Consider the following 10,380-nt stretch of genomic DNA (forward strand, 5'->3'; position numbering starts at 1 on the left):
TTTTCACACACAACAAATATGAATGCTAACTTTGGCCAGTGTTTGTGACTCATCTGCCCACAGTCATGTGTCTGTCAAGGACATGTTTGAGCGTAAGAAGCCAATGTCACCAAGTCACCCCCTTGCCCAGCGTCTGACAGCTGGCTTGTCCGAACTATTAGCCCGCCAGCTTTTACCATACAATCTGGTTGAGGTTGAGTCTGAGGCGGTCAAAAAATTTGTAGCTATTGGGACACCGCAGTGGAAGGTACCCGGCCGGAATTTCTTTTCACAAAAGGCAATCCCCAACTTGTACTCGATTGTGCAAAAGGAAGTCATGGCATGTCTGGCACACAGTGTTGGGGCAAGGGTCCATCTGACCACTGATACCTGGTCTGCAAAGCATGGTCAGGGCAGGTATATCACCTACACTGCGCATTGGGTAAACCTGCTGACGGCTGACAAGCAAGGAATGCGTGGCATTGCAGAGGAGTTAGTGACACCGCCATGAATTGCAGGCAGTCCTGCTGCCACCTCCTCTACTCCTCCTACTCCATCCTCTTCCATAACCTCCTCGGTTGAGTCCTCTTGTGCTGCTGCGTCTTGCTCCACATCAACGGCACCCCCCCAGCTCACCAGGTACTATTCCACATCCCGGATACGGCAGTGTCACGCCGTCTTGGGTTTGACTTGCTTGAAACAGAGAGTCACACCGGACAAGCACTCCTGTCCGCCCTGAACGCACAGGTGGAAAAGTGGCTGACTCCGCAGCAACTGGATATCGGCAAAGTGGTGTGTGACAACGGAAAAAAATTGATAGCGGCATTGAAGTTGGGCAAGTTGACACATGTGCCGTGCATGGCACATGTGTGTAATCTGATCGTACAACGCTTTGTGCATAAGTACACAGGCTTACAGGACGTCCTGAAGCAGGCCCGGAAGGTGTGTGGCCATTTCAGGCGTTCCTACACGCCATGGCTCACTTTGCCGATATCCAGCGGCGAAACAACATGCCAGTGAGGCGCTTGATTTGCGACAGCCCTACACGTTGGAATTCAAAACTCCTAACGTTCGACCGCCTGCTCCAACAAGAAAAAGCTGTTAATGAATATTTGTATGACCGGGGTGCTAGGACAGCCTCTGGGGAGCTGGGAATTTTTTTGCCACGTTACTGGACGCTCATGCGCAATGCCTGTAGGCTCATGCGTCCTTTTGAGGAGGTGACAAACCTAGTCAGTCGCAACGAAGGCACCATCAGCGACATCATACCATTTGTTTTCTTCCTGGAGCGTGCCCTGCGAAGAGTACTGGATCAGGCTGTAGATGAGCGTGAAGAGGAAGAGGAAGAGTTGTGGTCACCATCACCACTAGAAACAGCCTTATCAGCATCGCTTGCTGGACCTGCGGCAACGCTGGAAGAGGATTGTGAGGAAGAGGAGTCAGAGGAGGATTGTAGCTTTGAGGAGGAGGAGGAGGAGCAAGACCAAACACAACAGGCATCCCAGGGTGCTCGTTGTCACCTATCTGGTACCCGTGGTGTTGTACGTGGCTGGGGGGAATCCACTGGTTTAAAAAAAGTTTTTGTCTTAATTTGGGCTCCTTCTATAAAAATTGTTAAATCAAGGAAGTTTACGCTTGTTTTGCTATACTCAGTGGTTAATTTCACTCCCCAGTCATTAGTGTTTAAAAAGTTTAAAAATGACTTTAAAAGATCCTCTGACCCATTCCAGATAAAAAATATGTCGTCTATGTACCGCTTATAAGAGACCAGGTTCGCTCTCCAGTCCTCATTATGATTTATGAACTTCTCCTCCCAGAATGCCATGAAGAGATTCGCATAACTCGGAGCGAACCTGGTCCCCATAGCGGTACCGACTTTCTGTAAAAAGAATTCGTTTTTTAAACCAGTGGATGTGAACAATTATATTTTTTTAAATAGCTGCCATTTTTCACCCTGGTTAAGAAATATCCCGAAAGCTCAGCTAATGAGGATCCGCAGAAACTGTACAGACACAAATACATTTGAAACCCAAGCCATTAAAATTAAAAATCAATTCGTAGAGAAAGGTTATGAAGAAGAATCCCTTTCAAGCACCATTAAACAAATAGGAGCTATGGATAGATCCTCTCTATTGATATACAAGCACAAAACCACAAAAGAACACAATATTTTACCATTTATTAGCAATTTTAATCAGGAAAGCCAGAGAATAAGAAGAATAATCAGCAGACACTGGCCAATGCTAAGAAATGATCCAATGCTGCACTCTATTTTACTGGAGAACCCCAAATTTATATATAGGGGAGCACCCAACCTAAAACAAAAATTGGTACACAACCATATAAAAGACAAAAAATCCACCCCTTTCTTCCAAAAAAAGGTTTTTTTGGCTGTGGACTATGCTCAGCCTGTAAAAATACAAAGAGTACGAAAAGATATGTTACAGATTTTTTAGACTCAAAGAAAGAAAATAAATATAAGATACGGGAAATGACTACATGTTTTTCAAAGAGAGTTATATACCTACTACAATGTTCTTGCAATCTTCTATATGTGGGCAGAACTAAGCGTCCTTTATACGTAAGAATAAACGAACATATACGAAATATAAAGAAAGGGTATGAAAAACACAGTGTGTCAAATCATTTTAAAGAAGTACATAACAATGATCCTCAATTTTTAAACTTTTTAGCCATTCAAAAGGTCACTCTAAACTGGAGAGGGGAAGATGAAATAAAAAAGCTAGGGAAAACAGAGACAAAGTGGATTTTTAATTTAAATACTTTAGCCCCTTTGGGTTTAAATGCGGATTTCGAATTATGCCATTTCCTTTAATTTCTCATCATTTTTTATCCTTTTTAATATTAAGAATCATCATGAGTAAGAGAGACTCTCCAACATATGCTGTCTAAAATGTAGGACAACCCAACAGTTTTGTCTTTATAGGAATACCCCACAGTTAAATCCTTAGAGATAATAACATGATTTTAGACAAAGAAACCTACACATCAAATACAGACAAGTCTGTGTTTTTACTTTGTTATTATCATTATTGTTTCAATTTTATCACTGAGTTTTACATATTTTTTTAAACTGTAAAATCTCTTAATAATTAAGTTATATTTGTCTCCTTTTATCCCTGTCCCAACTAACAATATGCTAACTATGTGTTTATGAACTATAAATGAACTTTTCAACGATGTCACTACGAACTCGATCTCCCACAACACCGCTGACGAAAACCGGAAATGATGTCGGGACACACACAGCATCATGGGAAATGTAGTCAGAAAGACAGGAAGTGACGCGACGGCATCGGCCCACGTCACTGGAAACACACCGGACTGAGAATTACGAGACTTTTGGCGGCCAATTTAAAGGTACATAAAGCGGAATCACCCAGGAGAAGATCAGGAGCCGACTGAGGAAGCCGTGTAACGGTGAAACGCGTTTTGGCAATAACTTATATTTATATTTGTATTATCCATATGGTATTTTAATTTTTTATTTTCTAGTATAGTGTATACAAATTTTAGAAATTCTCTTTTTATAATAAATATACATTTTATACTTAAACCTACTTTGCTGCATCCTGTTGGAGTGATTCCAGAAAGGGGTAGTGTCACCCCACAAATTGACACTAGGCTAATATACTTAGAGCCGGTTATCAAAGGCTCTAAAGAAGGTGAGCAATACCATATTTTATTCACATTTGATATTTATAGTATCTGAAATACTACGCTCAGATCGGATTACCTGTGCCCCTTTTTTTCTACCCAACACGGAGGAAAATACACACACGTATATCGGGAGAGAAGGGTCGTGTGGTCTACCCAAAAAAGACACAGACACTAGGAAGTTTAGAGCCTTAGATCTGTAAAAGGCTCTAAAAAATGTGAGTGGATTCAATTCTATATCCGGCATATTCACTATCTAATTTAACCCACTTTAATATACTGCACAATTATTTGTATATTTTCTCTTTTTTCTTTTCATATATACAAGTGAGAAAAAGAGGGTAAGTGCAATTAAAGCACTTTTCACTTTTATATTTCTAACTATACCTAGCGCTACACTCATAGAAAACTTAGGTTTTCATTGTTGTTTTTGGTGATCTTGTATGTGTGGTGGGTTTATAGGAGTGCCCACAGAGTGTTTTAGCGGCTATTCTGATATAAATATACACGATTATATAAGCGCCACCTATTCCACACCATTGTGTACTTTGGACTTTTTTGATATGAACAATACTAAACTCACCACTCATATCTGGTGGCACATTAGCTTGCCCGCGCAGTGCCCCAAATTTCAAGTAAGAGGACCGACCAAGCATCTTTTTCCATCTCCCTGTTACATAAATCAATGCCATATCCATAGAAATTGTAGAGAATATCCAGGATAGTTTTACAGGGCCAAATCATGTCGCCTGTTGAAAGAGGTGACCTTGCTCGGGTCCCAGGTGTGCGGTTCCTAAAATGGCTGCCATATACATGTCCTCTGATAGGAGACGCGGAAGGTATTAAACTGATATGAACAATACTAAACTCACCACTCCTATCTGGTGGCACATTAGCTTGCCCGCGCAGTGCCCCAAATTTCAAGTAAGAGGACCGACCAAGCATCTTCTTCCATCTCCCTGTTACATAAATCAATGCCATATCCATAGAAATTGTAGAGAATATCCAGGATAGTTTTACAGGGCCAAATCATGTCGCCTGTTGAAAGAGGTGACCTTGCTCGGGTCCCAGGTGTGCGGTCCCTAAAATGGCTGCCATATACACGTCCACTGATAGGAGACGCGGAAGGTATTAAACTGATATGAATATTTACTAAACTCACCACTCCGAGTGCTGTTATTTATTTAATTTTTTTTGTGGTGAGGCTTTACAGGACAGAGTGCTTCTCCACGGGACATGTTAACTCATGGGCAGCTGGCTCATCAAGGAACCAGAGCAGCTTGAACGAGGTGACCTTGCTCGGGTCCCAGGTGTGCGGTTCCTAAAATGGCTGCCATATACACGTCCACTGATAGGAGACGCGGAAGGTATTAAACTTATATGAACAATACTCCACTCCTATCAGTAGGTCCGTCCCATTGTGATTTATGCCCCCCACCCACCGCGCAGGGATGGGGGCCGGGGGGGAGGAAAGTAGGCCCCCCCATTGTTATTTATGGCCCCCACCCACCGCGCAGGGGTGGGGGCCGAGGGGGGAGGACAGTAGGTCCCCCCATTGTGATTTATGGCCCCCACCCACCGCGCAGGGGTTGGGGAGGACAGTAGCTCCCCCCAGTGTGTATCATGGGCTTTGAGGACAGGTGTCAATCCATACCTGCCAAGTGACCCTATGTAGGGGTAACAGTCCCTATTCTGCTCTGTGTCAGTGTGTATCATGGTCTCTGTGGACGGGGAACAGTCTCTATTCTGCTCTGTGTCAGTGTGTATCATGGTCTCTGTGGACGGGGAACAGTCTCTATTCTGCTCTGTGTCAGTGTGTATCATGGTCTCTGTGGACGGGGAACAGTCTCTATTCTGCTCTGTGTCAGTGTGTATCATGGACTCTGTGGACGGGGAACAGTCTCTATTCTGCTCTGTATCAGTGTGTATCATGGTCTCTGTGGACGGGGAACAGTCTCTATTCTGCTCTGTGTCAGTGTGTATCATGGTCTCTGTGGACGGGGAACAGTCTCTATTCTGCTCTGTGTCAGTGTGTATCATGGTCTCTGTGGACGGTGAACAGTCTCTATTCTGCTCTGTGTCAGTGTGTATCATGGTCTCTGTGGACAGGGAACAGTCTCTATTCTGCTCTGTGTCAGTGTGTATCAGGGGTTTTGAGGACAGGTGTCAATCCATATCTGCCAAGTGACCCTATGTAGGGGGAACAGTCCCTATTCTGCTCTGTGTCAGTGTGTATCAGGGCAGGGCTTTGAGGACAGGTGTCAATCCATATCTGCCAAGTGACCCTATGTAGGGGGAACAGTCCCTATTCTGCTCTGTGTCAGTGTGTATCATGGGCTTTGAGGACAGGTGTCAATCCATACCTGACAAGTGACCCTATGTAGGGGTAACAGTCCCTATTCTGCTCTGTGTCAGTGTGTATCATGGTCTCTGTGGACGGTGAACAGTCTCTATTCTGCTCTGTGTCAGTGTGTATCATGGTCTCTGTGGACAGGGAACAGTCTCTATTCTGCTCTGTGTCAGTGTGTATCATGGGTTTTGAGGACAGGTGTCAATCCATATCTGCCAAGTGACCCTATGTAGGGGGAACAGTCCCTATTCTGCTCTGTGTCAGTGTGTATCAGGGCAGGGCTTTGAGGACAGGTGTCAATGTTAGGTGATTTCTGCCCTTTATGGATTAAAAGCAGACTCTGCATCAACTGTGCAATTTTCCATGGGAGTTTTGCCATGGATCCCCCTCAGTCCAGGTGTTAGTCCCCTTGAAACAACTTTTCCATCACTTTTGTGGCCAGAAAGAGTCCCTGTTGGTTTTAAAATTCGCCTGCCCATTGAAGTCAATGGCGGTTTGCGCGGTTCGCCGGTTCGCGAACATTTGCGGAAGTTCGCGTTCGCCGTTCGCGAAACGAAAATTTCGGGTTCGCGACAACACTACTTGTAGCCCTTTAGCTTGCAAAAAAAGCAAAAAAGCATGTAAACACTGTGTGTTTTTAAACTCAGGACAACATATTTATCTATTTATCAGTTTTTTTCATTGGCTTTCGTAGGTAAGTAAAAGATTTTTCAAGCAAAATAAAAAAAACATTTTTTTTTTCAATTTTTCACCATTTTTTTTTTTTTAAGTATACTATATGTCATGATACAAATAATGGTATGTAAAGAAAGCCCCTTTTGTCCTGAAAAAAATATATATATATAACTTGTATGGGAACAGTAAATAAGAGAGAGGAAAATTACAGCTAAACACAAACACCCCAAAAGTGTTAAAAGAGCCCTGGTCCTTAACGTACAACATTGCAAAAACAGGCCGGTCCTGAAGGGCTTAAAGGATCACTATAGGGTCAGGAACACAAACATGTATTCCTGACCCTATATTGTTAAAACCACCATCTAGCCCCCCTCGACTCCTCATGCCTCTATAACTATAGCAAAATCTTACTGTATTCAAGCCTGAAGCTGTAGATCTGCATGCGGTTTGCCTCAGAAAAAAAATATGTCTGCTTACATCATCAGAAGTGGTGGCCTGATCCAATCACAATGTTTCCTATAGGATTGGCTGAGACTAACAATGAGGCAGATCAGAGGCAGAGCCAGCATGATTCAAATACAGCCCTGGTCATTCAGCATCTCTTGATAGAATGAATTGAATCAATGAATCTCTATGAGGAAAGTTCCGTGTCTGCATGCAGAGGGAGGAGATACTGAATGTTTGGATGCATTTTAGGCAGCCACAACCCAGGAAGGATCTCTAACAGCTATCTGAGGAGTCGCCAGTGAAGTTATCACTAGGCTGTAATGTAAACACTGCATTTTCTCTGAAAAGACAGTGTTTACAGCAAAAAGCCCAAAGGTAATGATTCTACTCATACTCATTCAATAAGCTGTAGTTGTTCTGGTGACCATAGTGTCCCTTTAAAGTTACTTCCTATTTATCCATTGCTTTCACACCTGCATGGGATTAAGTGGATGATTCAGTACTATTATGCTACTAGGCTCATGTTTGGGGCTAAAAGCACTTACAAATGATTTGACCTTTTTTTCCGAAATGTTATGCTAGCTCCTACTCAACCGTTGCACATGTCCAATGATCATTCACTACTTGGATTACATCAGATGGAGGTGTCAGTTATGATACTGTATTTTTTTCCATCATTTTACTTCACCTGTGCATGCAATCCTTGCGAACATGTACACTTTTTTGCACTGACAAAAATATCTAAGGTTCTATTGTACTTATCTTCTTTGCTGAAAAACTCTATGCAAAATTCAATTGGAAAAAATATATTTTAAATAAAGGTGAAGTTTTAATTCACTGAACAGGGCTAGCATTTTGGAGAGCAATTTCAATTCTGAACTTTGTCTAAAGTGATTATTAAACATAAACATAAGATGTTGTATAACGTTTAATAAGGAGGAAAATATATATTAACAAAAAATAACTTAAAAGTAAATATTGATTTTAGAACTAAAGTAAATAAGTGTATTAAACAAAAACTCCAATTCAAGTATTTTCCCTAAATCTGTAATTCCCTTGCCAGTTCCCAAAAATTATCAGTTTATTTAAAAATATTATGTATATTACTGACTTGAAATGGGAAATACCAAAGCATCAAACATATAAAAACATTTATTTGCATGTAGCACGTCTTTCAAAATAATACTGTAGCAGAACAATTAAACATTTTATACAAAATAAAGACCTTAATTCATGTCTTTACCTACACAATACATTCCTTGCTACTATATTCTGATATGAAACAACACTGAAAGCTCTCTTCAAATTAGATAAGTAACCATAGATAAATTGAAATTCCCCAGTTTTCATTAAAACAAACCATTTCTCCCTTTTACACTGTAAAATATTCTAAAAATAAGATGGCCATTTGCATAGAAGATACAAGTTCATGCTGCATAGATCTTGATTTCATTATTTTGTATAGCTTTATTTATTAACTGTAGAACACTGAAGAAAAAAAAAAAGCTTAACAGATGTTACACACATATCCTTTTCAATGCAATCTAATTTAGATACATAAAGTATCATAATTGTTCACATATAATCATTTGTTTCCTGGTCTGTTCTTTTCACAAATGTATTGTGATGTACATGAGAAGGAGAAGTAAAGGACAATGTGCAGGATTAAATGGTTTGAAACAATGTTGTGTAATAAAATAAAAAAATAAAATGTAAAATGTGGTTTGAGGATAACATTAAACAACACAGCAGTATGCATCATGAGGGATCTCAGCTCCCTGGGGTACAATTTTCTATTAAGGTATTCAGTGAAGAAAAGTGAGCAAAATGCTACCCTGCTGGTCAAGCTCATTGTAAAAAGAACCTATAATTATAACCAGCAGTTGGGATGGACAAATGTTCAAAATCTGATCGAGCAAGGATTGCTGGGATGCTAAATGTACTTCACATAATTAAAAGAATATATTAACTTTTTACCAAAATGTAATTTATTTAATGTTTTCAACATGTAACATGCAGAAATGACAGTCAAAAAATTTACAATTGTAATGGAGACATTAAAAATGTCTGCTACAAGGTAGCATTTAGAAAATTATCTTTTTAATGAAATATGTGATTAGATAGATCGATAGATAGATAGATGTAGATAGATAGATGTAGATAGATAGAGGTAGATAGATAGAGGTAGATAGATATATAGAGATAGATATAGATAGATAGATAGATAAAAAAAAATGCTGTACCTGATCTAATGTCAAGGTAGTAAGATTTTTTTTGCTGTGCCTAAACTGATGCCAAGAATGCACTAAGTGATCAACCACAGTGGACTTTAATAACTGAATAGCTATACATACTGGGTGGGTCCACCTGACTAGCTATGAACTACTGATCATGACTTACTATGATCTTACTGCACAGGGGTGTATATAGGAGGTTGTTGTACATAATGTGAATTTATCTTTTTGTATGATAGGCTATCATACACTATATCAAATGTGATTTCTGTTTGTGCACCATTCTGTATATTAAGCGCTCATTAGGAACTATTTTTGTATTTTTGTGTATTTTTTTGATTTTCCTAAAAATATAATTGAATAAAAAATTCATTTTCTTGCATTATAACTAATGAAACAAAATCTTTTTTTGACACATAGTAAATGTGTCTGATTGCGGTATTAATTTTTACTTGTTTATATATGAGTTTGAGATCTCAAAGGAAAGTAACCTCTAACTGTAGTTTGCCAGTTTTTTTTTTCTGTCAAAATGAGGACATTTGTAATAGAGCTGTAGAATTCAACTGACTTCCTATTTGCTTAATATTCAGAATGATTTATGTAGGTTCTTCTTGCACAGTCTAGAAGGGGAAAATAGTTGACATATCTTCTTAATGATACCCAGCAACAAATCAGAGCTCTAGATATTATTATTATTATTATTTATAAAGTGCCAACAAGTTTCATAGCGCTGTACAATGGGTGGACTAACAGACAAGTTTTGTAACCAGACGAGTTGGACACACATGAACAGAGGGATTGAGGGCCCTGCTCAATGAGTTTACATGCCAAAGGGAGTGGGGTATAGTGACACAAAAGGTAAGGGTAGGGTAGAAAAGTAGATTGTGTTCAGGGCTTAGTGTTTTGTTTTGATGGCAGTTTCAGGAGAGGAATCAGGGTGCAGGGAGGGAAAGCTGTTCACAGTTTAATTGATATGCTTTCCTAAAGAAGTAAGTTTTCACAGATTTTTTGAAGGAG

Source organism: Pelobates fuscus, chromosome 1 (assembly GCF_036172605.1).
Source record: "Pelobates fuscus isolate aPelFus1 chromosome 1, aPelFus1.pri, whole genome shotgun sequence".
Lineage (NCBI taxonomy): Eukaryota > Metazoa > Chordata > Amphibia > Anura > Pelobatidae > Pelobates > Pelobates fuscus.